The 24,376-nt window shown below is 39.6% G+C and overlaps 1 long non-coding RNA gene across 2 annotated transcripts in view; it reads left to right on the top strand.

Annotated features, from left to right (window-relative positions):
- LOC131514880 (uncharacterized) overlaps nucleotides 1-24,376 on the top strand; it is a 36,647-nt gene that overhangs the window by 7,277 nt on the left and 4,994 nt on the right. Inside the window, exons 3-4 of one of the 2 annotated variants that reach the window (XR_009263310.1) lie at nucleotides 2,216-2,360; nucleotides 17,154-17,301. This is a non-coding gene — a long non-coding RNA (uncharacterized LOC131514880). Of the gene's footprint in view, nucleotides 1-2,215; nucleotides 2,361-17,153; nucleotides 17,302-24,376 lie in introns of those variants that run through there. The other variant, XR_009263311.1, reaches the window with a different exon arrangement.

The raw sequence follows: 24,376 nt of genomic DNA, 5'->3' as shown, positions 1-24,376 counted from the left end.
CTTTGGATTACAAGCATGTTTTGAGAATGAATTATGATCACAAACCAGGGTTTTACTATAACATTATTTTGAAGTGTGTAAAACAAGTCATTTTGAAAAATGCATTTCGCCCTCTAGTGGTATTAAAATTAACTTTTTAATTTTTACTCTGGAAATTTTACCCTGTACATTTACCAACTCCTTAACTTGGGGTAGCAGGGTGGAGGTTGGTACAGGAAAAGTATCCTTAGATTTGTATTGCTTGAAAGAAGTTACAGTATGATGGGTTTTAGATCTTGTTGAGTTGTTAAATAAGATTACTAAAAGACTACTACTACTATATAGAGAATAAAAAATAGTGTATATATTCCCATGTGATAGAAGGCAAAAATTAAATAATAAAACAAACAACTAAACAAAAATAAAGTCAAGAGAGAAAAAAGACATAGAAAAAGTGGAACAAAGAGATGATGTAAAGTAAGAGTGGAAAAAAGTTGTAAATTTCTACTAAACAAATTAAACTCACATGCAAAAAACAAAAAAAACATAATAGATTACAAGTAATTCAACTATATTCTGTGTAAATATGTTGAGTTTGCCAGCTTAAAAACAGAGATTGTTTTGGTGGATTAAAAAAATAAGCAAATGGGAGCACCTGGCCAGCTCAGTCAGAAGAACATGTGACATGGGGTGCCTGGGTGGCTCAGTAAAGCGTCCGACTCTTGATTTCAGCTCAAGTCATGGTCTCACAGTTTGTGGGACTGAGTCCCAAGTCAGTCTCTGCACTGACAATGCACAGCATGCTTGGGATTCTCTCTCTCCCTCTCTCTCTGCCCCTCCCCTGCTCCTGTGTGCTCTCTCTCTCTCTCTCTCTCTCTCTTTCTCTGACTCTCAAAATAAATAAATAAATAAAATAACAAGTAGAGCATGTGACTCTTGATCTAGGGGTTGTGAGCTCGAGGCCCATCTTGTGTGTAGAGATTACTTAAATAAATAAGACTTAAAAAAATAAAAATAAACAAATGAAAAGGAAATAGAAGATCTCTAAAGATTTATTATATATGAATAGCAGAAATTATGAAAGTTAAATATTAAAAAGATTCCAGAAAAATGCTAATCATAAAAATGTAGCAGCCACATTAATATCAGCAAAATAAAAGCAAAAATTAAAAGATACAAAGTTAAAATTTGACAAATTTATATCAGAGTAGCTATGCCAATAAATCTCTCCGAACTATTTTTTTTTTTTTAAACGTTTTTTTTTTTTTTTTTTTTTTTTTTTATTTATTTTTGGGACAGAGAGAGACAGAGCATGAACGGGGGAGGGGCAGAGAGAGAGGGAGACACAGAATCGGAAACAGGCTCCAGGCTCCGAGCCATCAGCCCAGAGCCTGACGCGGGGCTCGAACTCACGGACCGCGAGATCGTGACCTGGCTGAAGTCGGACGCTTAACCGACTGCGCCACCCAGGCGCCCCCTCTCCGAACTATTAATAGATAACACAGATAAAAATTAGTAGAGATTAATTAATACAATTAAAAACCTTTTGATTTGTGTTAAAGAAAAAAGCCTGAAAATTCATGAGCTAAGTATCCAACTTAAGAAGTTGGAGAAAGAGGGGTACCTGGGTGGCTCAGTCAGTTAAGCGTCCGACTTCCGCCCAGGTCATGATCTCACGGTTCATGAGTTCAAGCCCCGTGTCAGGCTCTGTGCTGACAGCTCAGAGCCTGAAGCCTGCTTCAGATTCTGTGTTTCCCTCACTCTCTGCCCCTCCCCGCACTAGCACTCTGTCTCTCTCCCTCTTAAAAATAAATAAACAATAAAAAAAAATAAAAAGAAAAGGAAATTAAAGAATAAAAAGCTGAAGAAACTCCAAGAAAATAGAAAAAAAATGATAAAAACAGAAATTAATGAAATAGAAAACACAAAGAAAATACCGAGGATTCTACTTATTTTTAAAAAAAACAATAATAAAGTAGACAACAGTTGTATGAGTCTGACCAAGAAAAATAAGAGATAAAGCTTAAATAAAAATAATTAGAAATGAAAAAGGGAGTCTTAACCTCAGACATGCCAAAGACTAAAAAGATAAAAAGAGAACACTAGACCAACTTTCTACCAATAAATTTAAACATTTTGAAGAAATGAGAAATTTCCTAAAGTATGAACAGTAAAAATGACTCAGGAAGAAAGGAATGGACTTCAGGATTCTGGTAACTGACTAATTCTTTTGCAGAAAACTACTAAAAATCCTGGGTGAAAAATCCAGAAGCCTTTCTTGGAAGCACATACTGAAAAGAGAATAAGAGACTCTGAGACCAAAATTAAGAAAAAGGAAGAACCTGGAAAGGTCAATAGTCATCAGAAGGTGTTTTTGCTCGGTGAGTATTGGCCAGTCCTGAGACCTGAAACTTTAATGTTGACGTCCTCCATAAGTGAAGGGCACAGCAATAGCCCAGTGATAGCACTAATTGGGAAGTTGAATAGGAGATCTTCCTGACATCAAAGTGAGACACCAAAGGGCTATATCCTGAGGGTAAGAATGTACCTGAAGTAAACAAGTCCGGTAGTAGTTGTTTCCAGACACTGATTTCAGACTGATAGTGTCCCTGGGTGCCCAGTGGAAACACAGATCACTCTGTAAGAAGGTAGATTTCTATTAGGTTTCAAATTATTCCTATAAATAGGTTTCCAAGTGCTATTCCCAGTGCATATATAGTTAGACTTATATAGGCACGTAAAGAAGACCACATGAGCAAGAACCGAAAGAAACGAAAACAGAAATAGAGTCAAAAATATTCAGTATTTAGATTTAGAAAGTTATCAAATAGGTAATAAAACAATTATGCTTACTATTTAATAAAATAAAAGATACATTTGAAATACCTGTAGGAAAAAAAATTACCTAAGCAGGTTTGAAAAAGGTCGAGATGAAATTTCCAGAACCAAAACAATATAATAGCTGAAATTAAAAACTTGATTAGTGGTTTTAATAGCAGACCAAACACAGCTGGAAGGGGAATTGGTGAACTAGAAGATAAATTAGAAACAATATTTTAAAATGAAACAGAGACAAAAAGAAAATACAGAAGAAAAGGTATTGGCATAAATGACAGGAAAGAAATGGTTAACATACATTTGATCAGAATCCAGGAAGTAGAGGAGAGAGAAAAGAGGCAAAGGTAACATCCAAAGAGCTAATGGCTGATATATATGTGATTAATAAAACTTACAAATATTTGTTTAGTTGAGATTAGTTAAGAAAGAGAGAAAGTACAAACAGTTACTATCAGGAATACAAAAAGGGATCATTATTTTAAATGCTGTAGACATTAAAAAATGATTAGAGGATATCATAAACATTCATATATACAGCAAAGGATTTGGCAATACAGAAGAAAGGACACATTCCTAGGAAAACATATTCTGCCAAACCTAAGAACTTAATAGCCAGAATTTTCCCACAAAGAAAATTTCAGGCCCAGATGGCTTTTGAGGATACCAAACACTCTGGTAACAAACATTCAAAGAAGATAAATGGTTCCAAGCTTATATAAAATGTTCTAAAGAGTGGAAAAATAGGAAACACTCCTAGTTTCATAGAATGACTTGTTATCAAACATTACAAAGAGGGTGTGAGATATGAAAATACTGGCCAGTTTTAATCATTAGGCAAAATTCTTGAACAAAACAATTCAGAAATGATGATCTTCTCAGTAAATGGTGCTAGAATAATTTGGTGGCCAAATGGAAAAAAAAAGAAAAAAGAACTTCAATCCATATCTTGAAGCATATATAAAAATTAATTCAAAATGGATCCTATACTTAAAGGTGTAGCCTAAGCCATGAAACTTCTGGAAGAAAACACAGGGCAAACTTTATGTCCTCAAATTAGGCAAATATTTCTTATATAGGACATCAAAAGAATACCTATTAAAGAACGAATACACTGGATTTCATCAGAATTAAAAACTTATGTTCTTCGAAAGAAACGTGAAGAGAACGAAAAAGTAAGCCATGGACTTGGAGAGAGTATTAGCAAGTCATATGCCTTATAAAAACTCTAAAAATATTGTAAGAAAACAGTTATGACAAAACAACTCAATAAAACACAGAGCAAAAGACTTTAACAGACACCTCACTACAGAATATATACAGGTGGTTGGGAATGCAAGCTGGTGCAGCCACTCTGGAAAACAGTACGGAGGTTCCTCAAAAAACTCAAAATAGAACTACCCTACGACCCAGCAATGGCACTACTAGGCATTTATCCACGGGATCCAGGTGTGCTGTTGCGAAGGGACACATGCACCCCCATGCTCATAGCAGCACTATCGACAATAGCCAAAGTATGCAAAGAGCCCACATGTCCATCGCTGGATGAATGGATAAAGAAGATGTGGTATATATATATATATATATATATATATATATATATATATACATACAATGGAGTATTACTCGGCAATCAAAAAGAGTGAAATCTCACCATTTGCAACTATGTGGATGGAAGTGGAGGGTATTATGCTAAGTGACATCAGTCAGTCAGAGAAAGACAAAAATCATATGCCTTCACTCATATGAGGATTTTCAGAGACAAAACAGATGAGCATAATGGAAGGGAAACAAAAATAATATAAAAACAGGGAGGAGGACAAAACAGAAGAGACCCATAAACATGGAGAACAAACTGAGGGTTACTGGAGGGGGTGTGGGAGGGGGGATGGGCTAAATGGGTACTAAGGGGGCACTAAGGAATCTACTCCTGAAATCATTGTTACACTAGATGCTAACTAATTTGGATTTAAGTTAAAAAAAAAAAAAAGAATATATACAGGTGGCAAATAACCACATGTAAAGATGTTCAACATTATTAGTTATTAAAGCAATGCAGAGACACTGCAATGAGATATCATGGCATGGCTATTGAAATAGCTTAAAATTAAAAAAAAAAAAATACTGGAAGCACCTGGGTGGCTCAGTCAGTTAAGTGCCTGACTCTTGATTTCGACTCAGGCCACGATCTCATGGTTTGTGAGATCGAGCCCCCAGGTTGGGTTCTGCACTGACAGAGAGGAGCCTGCTTGGGATTCTCTCTTTGTCCCTTTCTCTCTCTTTTTCAAAAATAAAGAAAGAAACATTGCAAAAAAAAAAGTGCTTAAGCTACTAGCCGATACATAAAAAGGAAAAATACACCATGACCAAGTGAGTTTATCCCAGGATTGCAAGGTTGCTTTCATATGAGAAAGTAAATATATATAATCTACTAAATGAATAGATTATAGGATCAGAGGCCCTTTGGTGGCTCAGTCGGTAAGCATCTGACTCTTGGTTTTGACTCTGGGCATGATTTCACAGTTCATGGGTTCAAGCCCTGAATCTAACCCAAGCAGAGCCTCCTGGGGATTCTCTCTTCCTCTCTCTCTGCCCCTCCCCTGTTCTCTCTCTCCCTCTTTCTCTCTCCTCCCTGTCTCTCAAAATAAATAAATAAACTTTTTAAAAAAAGACTAGAAAAGTAGATGAATATTTCAATAGGTCCAAAAAAAGCATTTGATGTATTTCAATATACATTTATTTTTTTTTTTAATTTTTTTTTTCAACGTTTTTTATTTAGTTTTTGGGACAGAGAGAGACAGAGCATGAATGGGGGAGGGGCAGAGAGAGGGAGACACAGAATCGGAAACAGACTCCAGGCTCCGAGCCATCAGCCCAGAGCCTGACGCGGGGCTCGAACTCACGGACCGCGAGATCGTGACCTGGCTGAAGTCGGACACTTAACCGACTGCGCCACCCAGGCGCCCCTCAATATACATTTATGATTTAAAATATAACTTTTATAAAGCCAGGAATAAAACCACATTTCCTTAAACCGATAAAAAGTATCTACAAATAACAACAATATCTTTACTGCAGATATCATACCCAATGGTGAAATACCAAACACTTCTCCTTTAAGAATGAGACTCAAACAAGGACAATTGCTGTTAAACTTTTACTTTGTTTCAACCAGCTCTCTACTGGAGTCTTAGCCAGGTGAGTATGGCAAGAAAAATATACCAAAGATAGAAAGATTTTTATTTTTTCCCCCTTTTTAAAAAAAAATGTTTATTTTTGAGAGCGAGAGAGAGAGAGCGTGTGTGCACAGAGAGTGGGGGAGTATCCCAAATGGATCGTTGAGGGGATCCCAAGTGGGTTCTGTGCTGCCCGCAGAGAGCCTGCTGTGGGACTGGAACTCACAAACCCTGCGATCATGACCTGAACAGAAAAGAAGAGTCAGACACCTAACCCACTGAGCCACCCAGGTACCCCAAAGATACAATGATTTTTAAAAACATAATGGTTATGTCTAGCAGATGAAATATTTATATGAAAATAAAATTCAAAAGAATTTATTAGTTACTAGAATAAGAAAAGGAGTTCAGCAAGGTTGTGAAATGCAAAATAAAATATAAAAATTAGTTGCGTTTCTATAAATCAGCTAACAACTGGGAACTAAAGCCACTCCAAGTACTTTAAACAGAAGTTTAACAGAGGAAATTAGAGGAATATGAAATCATTGGAAGTTTTGGGCTTCCAAATATGACGCTCAGAACGACACAGAATGATCCTCCAAAGACCACAATAAACAAGTTAGAGAATCAGGTCACCGCATTCAGTAACACACCGCCAGTGCTGCGATTCAGGAATGTGAAATCGGAAAGCCACTTCCCAACTGCCTCTCAACTCAATGCCTGTGAAATGTGACTGGATTCTAGAACACTGCCGCAGACGAGCTCCACATCTCAATGACCGTGCTTACTTACTAGCAAAAAACGGATGAAGTGTCAGAAAGATGACCTCTGCCTTACTTTCATCTTCCAAATTTCCTGTAAATTTACATGATTGGTGGAAACTAATTCACAAAGATAAAACTAGCTTCGGAAGAGTCTGCAAAATGTAGATTTTAGCCTTCCAGACTCTGCTGGAAGTGGCAGTGACAATACAACAGTGATACTAGGAAAGAGTAGGAATGAAAACTGAGCGTCAACCATATCCACTTCATCCAGCAACAAAAATTGAACGAATGTAATAAAAAATGTAAGATATATAGAATCCACAAAATGAAGCATTTAGGAATGCTCCTAATAAGATATGCAAGACCTTTATATAAAAATTATGTTATTCAATTAAATTGAAGAACACTTACATAAATGCAGAGATATATCATTTTCGTAGGTAGGAAAACTCAATATCTGAAAGAAGTAATTTCTTCCTAAACTGAGCTGTAGATTCCATAGAATTCCAATCTAGATACCCACGAGATTTTTTAGAGGAACTTTGACAAACAATCCTGAAGAACAGGCAGAATTTATTAAACAGCTCTATAGTTAAACGATGGACTATTGGTGTAGGGTTAGATCAATTGACTTGTGAAACAGAATAAGGAGCCAAAGTCAGACTCGTATAAGGAAACCTGATACACGTCAGAGGTCATGTTGCGATTTCAGTGGGGAAAGAATGAGCTAATCACTTATCAGTGCTAGGAAAATGGGTTATAAAATAGGACCCCTACTTCACACCATACAGGAATATCAATTCCCGCCTGAGGAAGGACTTAAATGTGACGGGTAAAGTTTCAAGACTTTAAAAGGAAAATATGAAAGCAGATGAAATGGTTATATTGGATTTATGATCTCAGGGCTGGGAAGTGTTTCTTAAACAAGATACGAAAGCAATAATCATAAAGCAGCTCAAGTTTAGAACATTAAAATGAATCTCCTGGGCGCCTGTGTGGAGTGTAGTTGGTTAAGCGTCCAGTGCTTGGTTTTGGCTCAACCCATGATCTCACAGTTCGTGAGTTTGAGCCCTACATCAGGCTCTGCACTGACAGTGTGGAGCCTGCTTGAGATTCTCTGATTCATTCTCTCTCTCTCTCTCTCTCTCTCTCTCTCTCTCTCTCTCTCTCTCCCCCCATCTCTTTCTCTCTCTCTCAAAATAAATAAACAAATTTTTTTATGAACAAAATAAAATGAATGTCTTTACTGCATGAAAAAACATGGAGAAGTAGTGAACTTCTGTAAATCGGTAAGGAAAAGTCAGACAACCCAGTTGAAAAATGGGCAAAAGACATAAAGAGCATTTCATAGAAGAAACATGATGATACGAATAAAAATATGAGTCAAACATAGGGAAAGATGCTCAATCTCATCTTGTTAGCAGTGATAGAGTAACTCTTGCTTTGGGGTACATACACAAAAATATTCAAGGCCACACTGCTAGTAGCTAAACTTGTAAACAAATACAAAGTTTTCTTAAAAAATAGAAGCGACAAGTTGCGGTGTGTTTATACGAGGGAATATTATATGGCAGCAAAAATGAATAAATTGACGTTAGAAGCAATCACGGGGATTAATCAATTCAATATTGAGTGCTGTGAACAAGTTGCAAAGGCTGCATAGAGTATGAACCCAGCTCAAAGACAGGCAAAATGAAACAAACTTAAAAATCGCTTGTGAAGGAAGGGTAAAAAAAAAAAAAAAAAGAAGTAACGAGAACAATTTTTATAAGTAAGGATACTATAAGCAAAAAAATCCAGGCTAGCAATTACCTTATTGGGAGGAAGGTTGGGCTCGCTGAAAAGTCAGACTTTGAACATGTTCAGTGTGTTTCATATTTATATTATTTGTCAAGCCTAGACTAGCAGCATGGTCATTAAAATAAAACTAAGACAAGGATGCCTCTTATCACCATTATGTTCTCCCCTTTGTTCTAGAAGTTCTAGCCCAGGAAGTGAGATGAGAAAACGAAAGAATTGTAATAAAGGCAGAGTAAAATTTTTATTTGCGCATGGTGGGAGGACAATTTGAACTTGCAAGGGCTGATTCCAAAGCTTGTGCTCTGAAACACTTTGCTCTATTGTCTCCAAATAAATACTGAAAATAAAATCATTTCTCTGTAACAAAAATAACCAGTGATCAGGACATTTGTTCAATGGCAAGCATTCTCAAACTAGGCTAGTAAATGTCTTACTTAAAAGTACATATGCCTCAGGGGCTCCTGGGTGGCTCAGCTGGTTGGGCAACTGACTTCAGCTCAGGTCATGATCTCACAGTTGGTGAGTTCGAGCCCCGTGTCGGGCTCTGTGCTGACAGCTCAGAGCCTGGAGCCTGCTTCGGATTCTGTGTCTCCCCCTCTCTGCCCCTACCCTGCTCATGCTCTGTGTCTCTCTGTCTCTCAATAATAAACGTTAAAAAAATCTCTTTAAAAAGTACATATGCCTCAGATGGACCAAATCTATATATGCAATGTGATCAAGACTGTCTCTCCCGCACAGTGCTGCAGAAACATCTTAAATTCTTCCGTTTCCCCCTTTTTAGACAGCATGCAGATTGCTATCTTTCTATTAATTTGGTTTTTCTTGAGAGGAGTTACAATAATATTATTGATCAGGTATTGATTATCCCCCCTGAAACTATGCCTTGATTGGCTTGGGGTGGTTTTGCAGCTCCCCTCTAGAGTTACTTCCATTAGGAATTGATTCTTTCTAACTTCCCCCTGAGATGGTAATTTTACACATTAGGATTGATCTTAGGACGTTTTCTAGGGTCTGGAAATTCAACACTTGTAACTAGTGTTTTCTAGCTCATTTATAACTTCCATCCGAATCTTCATTAATTCCTTTTGTCCTGGGGACTCTCAACCGTTCAAAGAGGTTTGCGGAGCCTGTTGCTTTTCCTTCTGGAAAATGCTGGGAACACTCTCACTCGTGCCCTCCCTCACTACGTCCCTCATGTGGCGCAGGTTTGTTGGGCTTGCTCCTGCAGGGGCTCTGTGCCACCTTCCTCTCCTCACAATCTTGGATTTCAATCCAGTCTCCAGTCAGCTTTGGAATTAAGTTAGAGCTAGAAGGGACTTTGGAGATCAGTTTGGTTTTATAAGCAAGCAAACAAAGGCCCACGCTATGTTTCCTGCTGGCTTCCTCCAGGACATTGTCCTGCATCAGCTCCTTGCTCCCGAAAACCGATACCGATTCAGTAACAAGGAGGATCCCTGCTGTGAAAATACAGACCTGGAAACGAGAAACAAGGCTGCCACCGTGTGGCACGAACTTGAACAGCAAGGAGCGATTTATACAGAGAATTGTGAGAATTGAGGCAATTATGCTCCGTGAATTTTCATTAATTAGAACAGTAATGACCCACTTTTGTAATTGTTATTGTGATTCACTTAGTGAGATTTACAAGAACGTGAGATCCTTTTTAGACTGCATCCGGAAGTCTTTAGACCAGGAGTTGTCTTCAGTCCCGGGAAGATGTTACAATTGACTGATCAATGTTTGCAACTGAGAGGTCTACGGAAGGAATATATACATTTTTATCTTAAAAGTAGGTCTAGATATGCCCTATTTTATTTTGTAGAACTATTAAGTAAAATAATATTTATAGGGTATTAAATTCTTAAAATTCCCTTTGTTCCTACCTTTTATCACAAATACTTTTGGCATGATAGTCATGTTGTATAAATGAGATAATTAAGCAGAATTTAATGAAGCCTAAGTGAGGCAATTACTTAAACATTATGCATTTTGATGAATTTGCTCTCGGTGGTTATATAAGTGTTGCTCTAGTGTGAGTGTCACGGAAATGTGCACTGAGATCTATTTTGGGCCACACCTAAAGTGGAGACCAAGGGCGACTCACCAGCTGAGTTGCCCAGAGGTCGCTTCCGTGGATGTGATGCTTTCAGCAAGCAGACACAGGGTGAGAGACAAGGCCATGAAACATGAATTTGCCCAGAGTATTTGCTGTATCAGCAGCTATCCTCATCCTAGACTATTGCAAATTGCTTGTGTCAAGTACCCACGGGTCTGCCTTACCTCACCTGGAATTAATGAGAATGGACAAGGGGTACCGGATCCAGAACTCCGAGAAATGGACCGCTCACCGTAAGACAGCTTAACATTCTTCCGGGAGCCTAATAACCTCAGAGTCGCAATTTCCTTTCTGAACTCAATGAAGCTGAAAAATACATTGACCCTATTCTATATCTTTAAAACTTCAATATCAGTCATATTCGAAATAAAGGGTTCAACAGAAGGCCCTGACCTCATGGCATGGTCAAGAACTTGAGCTCTGGAGTCAGACCTGCTTGAGTTCAAATCCTACTTCCTCTACTTGGGTGATAACTTTGGTCCAGTTATTTAACCTCTCCAGCCTTTAGTTTCTCGTCTGGAAAATGGGGCGAGTAATACCTACCCACTGGATTGTAGCAAGGATTCGTCAGGAAAAGGCAGGCATAGCACTTAGCTCAAAGCCTAGCGCTCAGTGCTCCATAAACATTAGGCTGCTAGAATCACCCAGCAGTGGAGATGTGGGTACAAAAAGGAACAACTGATTTCCAGCGGGTTTTCTCAAAGACAAGGCCTTAGTCGAGGCACTGCATTTTCAGCCTGGCACCCGGAGTTCTTAGCACACCAAAAAAAAAAATAGTCCCTTGGTGAGAAATTCAGGCTGTTAGTGAAAAGAGTACTGATTTTCTAATCCGATGGTCCCAGGTTCATATTCTTAGATCCATCATTTACTGACTAGGTGTTCTTGGACTTTAGTTTCCCATAGGTTCAAATAGAAAGATTAATATCATGTACTTACATACTGCTTATTGTTTAATATGGTTGTTATTATAGTTTGCTACTTCGGGAGATAATGTATGTAAGCATCGATTCTAGAGCAAGTCTCCACAAATGTTTTTGTCCCCTTGGGATTCTTTGATGATAGCGATGGTAATGGCCAGGAAAAATCCTGAGATTTAAGTACCTGGGAAGTTGATTAACAAATCCATTTTGTCTGATGAATAGAAAAATAAAGCACAGGAAGAGAATGGCTTGGGCAGTCTTCCAGTTATCAGCGTACTACCTCTCGGTCTCCAATCCACTCTTTCGCCGCTGGATTTTATAAGCATCTCTCCTTTGCAGCTCGCACGTTAAACTTTGTCAGTAGAGGGCGCTGGAGGGACACTGCAGGAGGAAGGGGCTCTTTTTTTTTCAAATTCATTTACTATGTTCCCTCCCAGCAGGGTCCTTTGATGGGCCAGCTTCTGCAGGCCAGGCTCCTCCAGCTCAAGTGGCAGCCAGCAGGGGCCAGTGGCCAGTGGCCAGCAGAATACAGCACCTCCCTGTGGGGACCTTCACCCAGTAGCTCTTCTGGTGGCTTTACAATGACTTTGGAGGTGTGGCACCTCTCGTGGATGGCTTTCCCCTGCACACTTCCCAGAGGGCAAATTTCCAGCGAATCCGAGCCATGGTTCCCAGTTTACCAGCCTCTGCCTGCCTCCCACCAGAAGAATGTTCCCTGCATCCTAGTCCCATGCCAGCCTGTGCTCCAATCAACTACGGGCCATTTCTGGCCCAGAATAATCCAGGGATATTTTTTCTGTCCAGTGGACTTCTCTAATAAGGCCTGAGGCCTAGACTTGGGAGGGGGGGCCTCTTTTCCAAGTTTGTTCCCTCTGTGGGTATACTTTCTCAGCCCCATGGTTCTCTATTTCTAGTTAATCTTTTGCTCTAGTTAATTTTTGATTTTCCTTATTTTTCCTTTTTTTGTAGTTACCTTTTTAAATTACACTTTCTTGTTCAGATTACTATATGATTTCTGGTTGCACACCGACGATAAAAGTGGGTCCTTCACCCAACCTCTGTGAAAACCCAGTTAACTCTATTCCACCATAGAAGTAACTGTTTTGTGACAAAACTTCCTCTGTCTCTCATATCTTCCTGGAAAGTTCTGAATATAGAACGCAGACTTTTGTTTCTTGATGTCAGTCACGTCCCTTTTGTCAATTCATCCTTGACTCAGATGTATAAATTTCGTTAAAAGGGCAAGTCGATATTGGTGGGAACCTTCAAAGGTTATGCTTCTTCCTGTTCTTATTTGATTTCATTATAATTAGGCAGGTGTGTACTTTTCTGGAATCTACCGTACTCACACTGCAACTAAGCTTTCCAACTGAGGCAGCTGGGAAAGGCTTCATGAGATGGGCGGCATTTGAGTCCGACTTTAAAGGAAGGATAGGATTTCACAAAACTGAAATGTATCCGCAATCACGAGGCTATTTCAAGCGTAAGTAAAAGATCCAGGGCATACCTGTTGACCTGGAATAAACACATTGGATAGGGAAGAAGTAGGCCTAGAGTTGAGAAGAAGGTAAAGTCAGATCATGGAAGGCCTTGAATGCTAGGCAAAGAAGCATAGAGAGATACTATATTTTCATGAAGATTTGGCTTCAGTGTAGACTGAGTTGAATTGGAAAGGGATTCTAAGACCTAATCAAAGACACTAATGAGAAAGCTATCATAGTAACCAAGATATCAGGCAGTCTGGACCCTAATAATGGAACAATGGAGAGTAGGGAAAATGGAAAGGAAGGAAGGAATGGAAGTATAAAAACTATATAAAGGAAGAATACATTAGAGACTGAATGGGCAGATACAAGAGAGGAAATCTTGATGATTCTAGGTCTCCGGTTTATGTGTTACAGAAACAGGGGACCATAGGAAGACAGAGTTAGTGCTGATTTTCTAACCTAGGTGGGATATACTGTGAGGAATGGAAAGTCCGTATAATAAATATAACTGGTAGACTGATGTAATTCAGATACTTTATTTACTTCCTTATTCATCCATTCTGCTACTGCCTCTTTTAAAAAGTGTTCAGTGGGGGGGAATTTGTTCTTATTTCCTTAAATGAAAGTTTGGCCTCTCACTTTTCTGCTCATTCTCAGAAGACAGTGCTAAGTGTCATGGAGTTTCAATTCAGTAGGTAGAATATCCAGCCCAAGATATGAAGAGAAGTTCTGGGCTATCTTATGTGTTAAGGCTCAACTCCCCAGCACAGGCCAACCTAGGGCCGCAAGTGGCAAAGGGCCATAGAGTTGAACCCGTCTCCATCTCTCCTCCCTTTTTGTTCCTTCCTCTTACCCTCAACCCTGCCAGGGTTTCTCATCTTGTAAAGTTGAAACAGGAAGGAGTTGTCCCAGAGACTCTTAAGGGGAAGGGAAAGATGTCATAAGAACAGGGTATCATTATAATCTGACTTCATGGGGTCTGGACCTGGCACATGTTTAGAGCCAGCTTTCTCTTGAGGGCATTGTCCTTTGTCCCAGACAGATGCATCTCCGCTCTTGGAGGCCACCTGAGGCTCCACGTGTGGATTTTAACCCTTGGGTCCCTCTGCCCCTCCAGGTGGTCTGCTTAGACTAGGCCCATTGTGACCCCAAGCCTATTCCCTCTCTCCTGTGGGGACAGGCCCTGGGTGTATAGATCCTTGCCCAGTATCCCACTCCTTGTTTCGCCTTAGAAAAAGCCAACCCTCCTGCATCCCTTCCCAGAACAGAAATAAAAATAAAACACTGAGCTTATCTGAGTAGCCCTGGGGAACGCCCTCCACCCCACGAGATAGCTGGCTCCTCCTTTCCCTCTTGGAATTGGGGTGGGTTTGGGCTCATAGCTTAGCCCCATGCCGCCATATTGTCTTCCAACTCTCCCTACACTTTCCTGCCCCTTTTGTATTCTTGATGTGGTTGAGAGATTCAAGGGTAATGAAACCAATTTTCCTAGACAGTTTTCTTCATAAATTCTTCGTAGTGGGATCCTGTCATGAATGTCAACATTGATTTCATTATAGTGTCTCAGTAGAAACTTTAATTTGAGCAGTCTTTCACATAATACTAATCCCAATGGTAATTTTTTTTCTGAATTTCTTTTACAAAGGATAAATTAAGTCAACGCTATAATTGTTGTGTCCACACTTATATCAACACATTCACATATATATTTAGAGATTTGGTATATTAGTTTCCAATCGCTGCCGTAACAAATCACAAATCCAGTGGCTTGAAGCAACACTAACTTGTTATCTTACAGTTCGGGAGGTCAGCAGTTTGAAATTGGTTTCACTGGGCTAAAATCAAGGTGTCAGCAAGGCTGTGTGTCTTCCGGCAGCTCTAGGGAAGGCTCCATTCTCTTGTCTTTGCCAGCTTCTAAAGGCTGCCAGCATTTTGGCTCGTGGCCCCCATCTTCAAAGCCAGCAACAGCAGTTGGTTCTTTCTCCCTTTGCGTCACTGTGCCCCTGATGCTTCTGTCTCCTCTTCCACACTTAACTCCCCCGTGATTGCATCAGGTTCACCCAATTCATGCAGAATCATCCCCCTCACTTACAGTCAGCTTCAGCTGATCGGCAACCTTAACTCCCTCTGCAGCCTTAATTCTCTTTTGGCATGCCTACCAGGGAAGGTTCAGTCAGAGAAGCAGAACCAGTAGGAGGTATGTATTAAGAGATTTATTGCAAGGAGTTGGTTTCTGGGAACTGTGGGTGCTGGCGAGGCAAGTCAGGAAGGCAGCCGGGCATCTTGGGCTTGGGCCGAAATTGCTGTCCACAGGTGGAGTTTCTTTTTTTCTTCCAGGAAGCCTCAACCCTGCTTTTACGGCCTTTCAAATGATTGAATGAGTCTCCTATAAATTATGCAAGACCCTCACTCTTACTTAAAGTCAACTTTAACTGATTGTGGACTTTTGGTTTCATAACTGGGACTATAACCTTGGCAAGCTGACATGTCAAAAAAAAGCCATTACAGTTCACTCTTTGTCAGCGTGGCAGCTATGCACACCTCTATAAATGATACTTACGCTCCAAATAAAGGCGACAACAAAGTCCTACTTCCACCTGACGTCACACATCCTGCGTGCAACAAAACATACCCAGCCTTTCTCCACAAGAGGATGCAGAGTGCTTGGGTGATATTCACTCTTCTCTTTGACAGACTGTACCTTAAATGGTATGATACAAAGTTAACTTTGTTCATACATCTTAGGGGCGCCTGGGTGGCTCAGTGGGTTGAGTGTCTGACTTCGGCTCAGGTCACGATCCCACGGTCCGTGAGTTCGAGCCCCGCGTCGGGCTCTGTGCTGACACCCCAGAGCCTGGAGCCTGCTTCGGATTCCGTGTCTCTCTCTCTCTCTCTTTCTGACCCTCCCCCGTTCATGCTCTGTCTCTCTCTGTCTCAAAAATAAATAAACATCAAAAAAATTTAAAAAAAATAATACATCTTATGTTGTATGATAAGGGGATAAGAGAGGGGAAAAACAAAAATAATTCGTTAAAATAATATGCATACAGACACATTCATGACAAAACAAGGAAGAAACACACCTAGTGCAGCCCCAATTTCTGCAGCTGGTTACATGTCTTAGTTGGTATTTGTAGGCATCTTCTCCCACTACCCCTTCCCTATTCCCTTTGCCCTCAGCAAGCACCTCATTAATTTTGGTTCTTTACATGGTAGGGTGACCCAAACTTTCGTTTGTAAAGTTCTGGGTTGTTAGTAACCCTGGCTGAATTGGATTGTTGCAGTTTTCCATTTGCTTTACTACAGGGTGTGATGCTTAATTTTGGGGTCAACTTGAGTGGGCCATAGGGTGCCCAGATAGTTGGCTAAACAGTATTTCTGGGTGTGCCTGTGAGGGTGTTTCCAAATGAGAGTAGCATTTGAACTGGTATACTGAGTGAAGCAGATCACCCTCTTAAGTGTGGATGGGTACCATCCAATCCATTGAGGGCGCTGGGTTAGAAGAAAATGGCAGAAGAAGGGAAATTGACTCGCTCTGTCTAACTGCTTGAACTGAGATGGTCTTCTCCTGTCCTCAAATTTTGACTTACACCATTAAATCTCCTGTTCCCAGGCCTTTGGGCTTGGGCTGGAACTTACACATTGGCTACTCTGGGTTTTAGGACTTTGGATTCAGATTGGAATATCACTGGCTTTCCTAGGTCTCCAGCTTGCAGATGGCAGACTGTGAAACATCTTAGCTTCTATAATTAAATAAGCCAGTTCCTTACAGCAGCATCTATCTGTCTATCTATCTATCTATCTATCTATCTATCTATCTATCTATTGTATTAGTCTATTTTTCTAAAGAGGTCTGACTAATACGGAGGGCAAGATAGGACAGTCAACCCTCATTTTTCAAAGATTCCATATTTGCAAATACACCTATTTAAAATTTATTTATAATCCCCAAAGCAATACTTTCTGGCTTTTATGTTCATTCTTGAAACGCACAGAGAAAAATTTGAATGCCCACTGGGCTTATTTCTAGGTGAGGTTACAAACAAGATGATGCTCTCTCTGCCTTCTCATTTCAGCGCCTATACAGAGATGACCAGAGAATGAAGCCAGTCAGGTATAGCGCAGTGTCGTGCAAGAAACTCCAACTCTGGGGCCATTTGGGCGGGGTTTGAATCCCAAATCTGGCGTCTGCTAGTGGAGCAGATTCAGGCAAGTCGCTTAACACTTCTGAACCTCATTTTCGTTAAAAAAAAATTAAACATTTTACCTTGAGATGGCTGGAGCATTTTCACTTTTGTAAAACAAAGAAAATAGAATCTACCAAGATGAGTTGTTCTAGGATTTAAAATTGCACTTTATGTTAGAAATGTGTGTATATATATGAAATATATACATATTTCCCATAGGAGCTATGGTTCAGTATTTCCTAACTCTATTTGCAGTGGCTTTGTAGAACATAACCGCCACAAAGAAGGAGAACTGATTGTACTAACAGGTGCCCTAGGATACCTCCTGTATATTCCTACCTTTCATCGTGTAGTCATAACCCAATTTCTTTGTTAATCAAGTCAAATCATTCCAGCCAAGATAGTAACCACTTTTTTTTTTTTTTTTGCCTGTTGTTTCAGAGTCATGGGGACCCCAAAGTGGAAGGATGGCAGTTTCAGTTTCCACTTCAGTGGAATAGTTTTTGTGTCTCCCGGTGGAACAATTCTTCCCCTTCGGGACTAAGACTTCTAGACCAGCAGAGTGTAAGGTCATGTAGACAAGTAACAAAAATTTCAGTAGTGAATCACAAGGGTTAATGGTGAGTGGAATATTCCCATTTCCACCCTTTGGTTCTTGGACCTGGGAATCCTGGCTATGGGAGGCACAGCGTGTATTGGGTGCTGAGTTAGAGCATGTGCAACCTCTTGGAGGACATTGTGCCAGCTCAGCCAGAGTTAGTGCTAACTTAGCGAGTGCTGCAACTGTCTTCAAAAGGCCATTCTACCATCCTGTGAAGTTAGCTGCTTTAAGATAGTAGGGTACGTGGTAAGACCAGTGATTTCCATGAATATGGGCCCTTATTGCCATACTTATTTGCTGTGAAGTGAGTTCATTGATCAGAAGCAATGCTGTTTGGAATCCCAACAGTGGATAAAGGCTTTATTCTTATAAGTGTACTCTGGGGCACAGACTGAATCTTCTGTCCGCAGATGGAATTTCTTCATCATCAGGAAAACCTCCACTCTGATTTTTAAGGGCTTTCAACTGATTGACTCAGGCCCACCCAGATTATCCAGACAATCTCTCATACTTCGAGTTAACTGATTATGGATAAAAATGAAAAATAAGTGAGAGAGGAGAATATGACAAAGGGACAATGAGAGTGAAGAAAACAAACACGATTCCTTTGGTGGAGTCAGTGCATCAAATTGGCTACATGTCCCTGAATATTTGCTATGATTTTGCTACCAAGGATTTGTCTGTGATCCTTTAAGCATCTGTGCAAAGCATCTGTACATATTACCTCAGTCACAGTATTAAGAAGAGAAACAAACCAATTGACAGGAGAAGTATAGCCATGCCTGGCATTCTGGAACATTAGTGAAATCGGTGAGCATAGCATTTTAGGTTCTCAAGAACACCCTTAAAATGAAAACAGTAGCAAATGATAGAACCCCATTTTATATAATAGTTTATATTATATGTGTTTTATAGAATATGTTATGTTTTATATAATGTTTTATATAATATGTTTTATATATTATATGTGCTATGTAAGCAGCACAGTTGAGTAAATGGAGTCGTACCCACAGATCATTTAAAGTGGCTCACAACCAGCTCTCTACTGCTTCATAGTACAACTGGGGGCAAGTTTTAAGGTATTTGACAGTTGGAATGGATTATATATGCTTCTGGCTATTCTCTATATTTGTAGTTTATAGTAACTGAAGTTTACAGAGTATACTACTTTGGGTTGTCCTTTAAGTTAAAAAAAAAATGGGGGCGCCTGGGTGGCGCAGTCGGTTAAGCGTCCGACTTCAGCCAGGTCACGATCTCGCGGTCCGTGAGTTCGAGCCCCGTGTCAGGCTCTGGGCCGATGGCTCGGAGCCTGGAGCCTGTTTCCAATTCTGTGTCTCCCTCTCTCTCTGCCCCTCCCCCGTTCATGCTCTGTCTCTCTCTGTCCCAAAAATAAATAAAAAACGTTGAAAAAAAATTTAAAAAAAAAAAAATGTGTATGTGATAAAGTTGACATTTCAAATTAGTTGGCAGTGAATGAATTATTTAATAAATTATTTGGGGACAAATGACTATTCACTTGGAAAAAAGTAAGTTAAATCACTTCTTTATATAATATGCAGAAATTAATTCCAAGCTTAACTAAGATTTTAGAAAATTTTAATAATAATCCGAGTAAGGAAAGCCTTCTTAAGAACCCGTTGAAGTTCTATATCCTTTATTAATTTCTGTATAGTTGTTTTACCAAATGTTGAGTGAAGGGTGTTGAATTCTCTAACAATAATTGCGGATTTGTCTCTCTTTCTCCTTTCAGTTCCATTAATTTCCACTTCACATATTTTTCACCTATGTTTATTGGTGCATACACATTTGAGATTGTTGTTTTTCTGGTGGACAGACCATTTTATAATTATATTAATGTCCCTCTTTGTCACTAGTAATTTCCTTTGCTCTGAAATCTATTTTTTATGGTATGTATATAATTGCTCCTTTTTTTTTTTTATTGTTTGCATGATACATCTTTTCCCCATCCTTTTACCTTCAATTTACCTATATTGTTATACTTTAAGAGAATTCATGTAGACAACATATAGTTTGGTCATTTTTTTAATCCACTCTGGCAATCTCTATATTTAATTTATATATTTATATCATTCACATTCAATGTAATTATTGATATGTTGGGCTTATGTCTGCCATTTTATTTTTATTTCTGTTTTTGTTTCTGTTTTTTTCCTCCTGTGTTACTATGAGTTATTTGAATACTTTTAGAATTCCATTTTGTGGAAAACCTATGTATAGTGCTTTTCAGTGCATTTCTTTGTATAGTTTTATTAGCGGTTTCTCTAAGCATTACCTTGTATATATATAATGTATTACACAGTCTACCAGTGTCATTATTTAATCAGTTCAAATGAAGTATAGAAATCTTATATCTCTTTATGTTCATTTACCCTCTCCCATCTGTAATTCATTGTCAGACTTAAATATTTCCTCTACATATGTTTAGAACCACATCTGACAGTGTTATATAGTAATTTTTGCTTCAGCTGTCAATCATAATTTGTGGGTTTTTTTGTTTTTGTTTTTTATTTTTGAGAGAGAGAGAGAGAGCACATGAGTTGGGGAGGGGCAGGGAGAGAGGGAGACACAGAATCCGAAGCAGGCTCCAGGCTCCAGGCTGTCAGCACAGAGCCGGACTCGGGGCTCAAACCCACGAACTGTGAGATCATGACCTGAGCTCAAGTGGGACGCTCAACCAACTGAGCCACCCAGGTGCCCCAACTATCAATCATATTTTAGAAAACTCAAGAAGAGACTGAAAATCTATTGTGTTTTACCCATATTTTTCCCTGCCTTGCCCTTTCTTACTCCTTTATGTTCCAGCGTTTCTTCTTAGATGATTTTCTTTCTATTTAGGAATTTCCATTAGCCATTTTATAGGGGTAGTCTATTGATGACAGATTCCCCTAGTTTTCTTTCATCTGAGATTGTCTTGATTTTCTCTTCATTCCTGAAAAATGTTTTATGAGTATAGGATTCTGCCTTGACAATTCTTGCTTTAAGCACCTAAAAAATATTGCTTCACTTCTTACTGTTCTCCATTGTTTCTGGATGAGAAATCCGCTGTCATTTTAATTGTGTTACCCATGTAGCTAAGGTATGGTTTTTCTCTGATTGCTCTCAAGATTTTTTTTTTTGTCTGTAGATTTCAGAAGTTTAATTGTGTTGTATTTTAGCCTGGATTTCTTTGGATTTATTCTGTTTGGGGTTCACTCACCTTGACTCTGTAAGTTTATGTCTTTGCCAAATTTAGGATGTTTTCAGATTATATCTTTGACTGCTTTTTCAGTCCTGCTCTCTTTTCCTCTCCTTCCTGGATTCTGATGATACAAATGTCAATTATATATATTATATATATTATATATAATATATATAATATATATAATATATATAATTATATATAATTATATATTTATATATATAATTTATATAAATAAATAAATATATATATATAATTTATATAAATAAATAAATATATATATATATATATAAAATCTAACAGGACCCTGAAGACCTAACAAATTTTCTTTCAGCATATTCTTTCTCTTTTGTTCAGACTGAGTAATTTCCTCCAGCTCACCGATTCTTTCCTCTGTGATCTCCATTCTGCCATTGGGCTCATCCACTGAGTTTTTTATTTTTGTTATTGTCTTTTTCAGTTCTACAGCCTTCATTTAGTTCTTTTTTATATCTTCTTTCTCCACCTTCTCCTTCTCCTCTTTCCTTTTTCCTCTTCCTCTTCCTCATCCTTCTCTTTGGCTAAGACTTCCTATTTCTTTGCTAAAGCTTTGTATCTTGTCATTCGCGTCAACATGTTTGTAATTACTCATTGAAGCATTTTTATCATGGCTGCTTTAAAATATTTGTTGGAGGGGGTGCCTGGGTGGCTCTGTTGGGTAGGTGTCATGACTCAGGTCATGATTCCATGGTTCGTGGGTTCAAGCCCCGCATCAGGCTTTGTACTGACAGTGCAGAGCCTGCTTGGGATTCTCTCTCTCTCTCCCTCTGTCTCTGCCCCTCCCCCCACTCCTGGTCTCTCTTCTATCTCTCTCTCTCTCTCCAAATAAATAAATAAACATTAAAAATATATTTACAATCAAATAAAATAAAATATTCTTGGATAACTCTAACATCTTTGTCATCTCAGTGTCGGCATCTATTGATTGTTGTCTTTTAAAAAAAGATTTTTTTTTTAAGAACAATTTTAGGCCCACAGCAAAATTGAGAGGAAGGTACAGAGATGACCCGTATACCCTCTTCCCCCACACATGCATAACCTCCCCCATTATCAACATCCCACACAAGAGTGGTATATTTGTTACAATTGATGAACCTATATTGACACATCATTATCATTCAAAGTCCGTAGTTTACAATAGGGCTCACGCTTGATGTTGCACATCATGTGGGTTTGGACAAACGTATAATGACATATGTGACCAGTATAGTGTCAGAGACAGTATTTTCACTGCCCTAAAAATCCTCTGTGCTCTGCCTTTTCATTCCTCCACCTCTCACACCAACTCCTGGCAACCACTGATCTTTTTGCTATCTCCGTGATTTTGCCTTTTCCAAAAAAGTCTTGACCTTCCACTAGACCTCTTCTAGTATCACCCCAGCAGGGAGGGGGAGGGCCATTTCCTTACTGACACGTGGGGATAGAAGTCCAGTGTCTTCACACAGTCTACACTGACACTGCTGGGGTGGGGCTTGTTCCATGTTGTTCCTTGGTCTGATGTTCACTTTGTATAAAAACATTAAGTTTTTAGGGGCGCCTGGGTGGCGCAGTCGGTTAAGCGTCCGACTTCAGCCAGGTCACGATCTCGCGCGGTCTGTGAGTTTGAGCCCCGCGTCGGGCTCTGGGCCGATGGCTCGGAGCCTGGAGCCTGTTTCCGATTCTGTGTCTCCCTCTCTCTCTCTCTGCCCCTCCCCTGTTCATGCTCTGTCTCTCTCTGTCCCAAAAATAAATTAAAAAAACGTTGAAAAAAAAAATTTAAAAACATCAAGTTTTTAATTGTACTTCGCCATCAGAATAGAGAAAAGTATATCTGCTTCAGCTTCCTGGAAGCAGAAGTCCTCAGCAAAATTTTTAAAAATTTGATAACATTGAATATTATCACGGGTGTGAGGCAATTGGTACTGGGAGTATGAACTTGTAAAAACTGTGGCGAGAGTAATTTGATAATAGCTACCCAGAAATTTTAACAAGATCAGCAGTCCTACTTGTAAGAATCTATTCTATGCAACTGCTAACATGAGTACATAACTAATAAAGATGCTTCTCTTAGCATTGTTTGTCATAGTGAAAATAATTAGAAACAATTTATCAACAAATAGAGAAATGCTTAAAAATACTGTGGTATCCAAACGGTGACATTATATGCAGCCATGACTTTTTATAAAGTAAGCTGCAAAAAAAAAAAAAAAATGGATAGCACATTCTCATTTCTCATACAAAAATTGTTGAGTAGCCTTTTCCTTTGCTTAGAATTAATGACTAAGTTAATTATCCTAGAGCATCACCCGTTCCCTTCCTACCACCTCATTCAACACCCCAGTGCTTCTTTCAGTCCCATAAACAAAAGACCTGGGGGTAGTGATAGAATAGGGAAAAGCCTTTGCAGTCAGGTATTGCTGGCTTAGGTGGGAACTCTATTTTCCATTGGCTTCCCATGGAAAAAGGAAGGGGCGGTGCTCATCCCCCCTCCACAAGTCAGGCAAAAGAGGGGGAATCATGGTAATTGCTTACAGACCTTAAGAGTACCTTAAGAGTATGAGACTGACATTTTGTTCTCCAAACGAGTTTTTGGGATTTCAGCTTAAGCAGCTGATTCATCAATCCGCTGTATAATTACGTGAATAGGGGAAAACAGAACTGGAGACAGATGGCAGACAGTTGAGAGCTGATCACAGGGCAAGGGGACCCCAGTGGCAAGAAGGCAGGGGCTGAAGGCATTGAGAAAGCTAGACAGGAAGATACGGAGACAAACTTCACCTCAGAGAACTATGCAGAAGGGAGGCCCCCTGGCACTCTCTCCTCCCAATGCGCTCCCCTCCAGAAAAGAGACTGAAGAAGAATTTACTGTCAGGCTCCTGTGAGAGGGCTCATTTAGCCCCTTGCTTCCTAGAGGGCGGCCAGGGCAAGCGAGAGGCAATTCACAAAGGACCACCACAGTGGGCAGTCAATAAAGAAGCACCCCCTCTCATAGTCTCTGTCAACACCTACTACGACAGAAACAAGTTCTTGAATAAGGTGGGGGAAGAGATGAGCCAGGCTTCTTTGCCTTCACTCCAACCGGAGTCAGTGACCACAATGGAGGGGTCAAAGAGGACACCCATGCAGGCCCCTGGCCAGCCGTGGCTAGTAGAGGAGGTGAGAGGTACATCAGATAGGATATCTGAGTTTTAAACTGGACGATACCAAATGTGTCTTTTAATAACGAAGTGTTGGAAATGCTGTTGTAGCTGCCCCAAATATCATTAGGGATCTGCTCCCCACTAGGAAAAGGAG

Source organism: Neofelis nebulosa, chromosome 6 (genome assembly GCF_028018385.1).
Source record: "Neofelis nebulosa isolate mNeoNeb1 chromosome 6, mNeoNeb1.pri, whole genome shotgun sequence".
NCBI classification, from domain to species: domain Eukaryota; kingdom Metazoa; phylum Chordata; class Mammalia; order Carnivora; family Felidae; genus Neofelis; species Neofelis nebulosa.
This window is presented reverse-complemented; position numbering and strand designations above follow the sequence as displayed.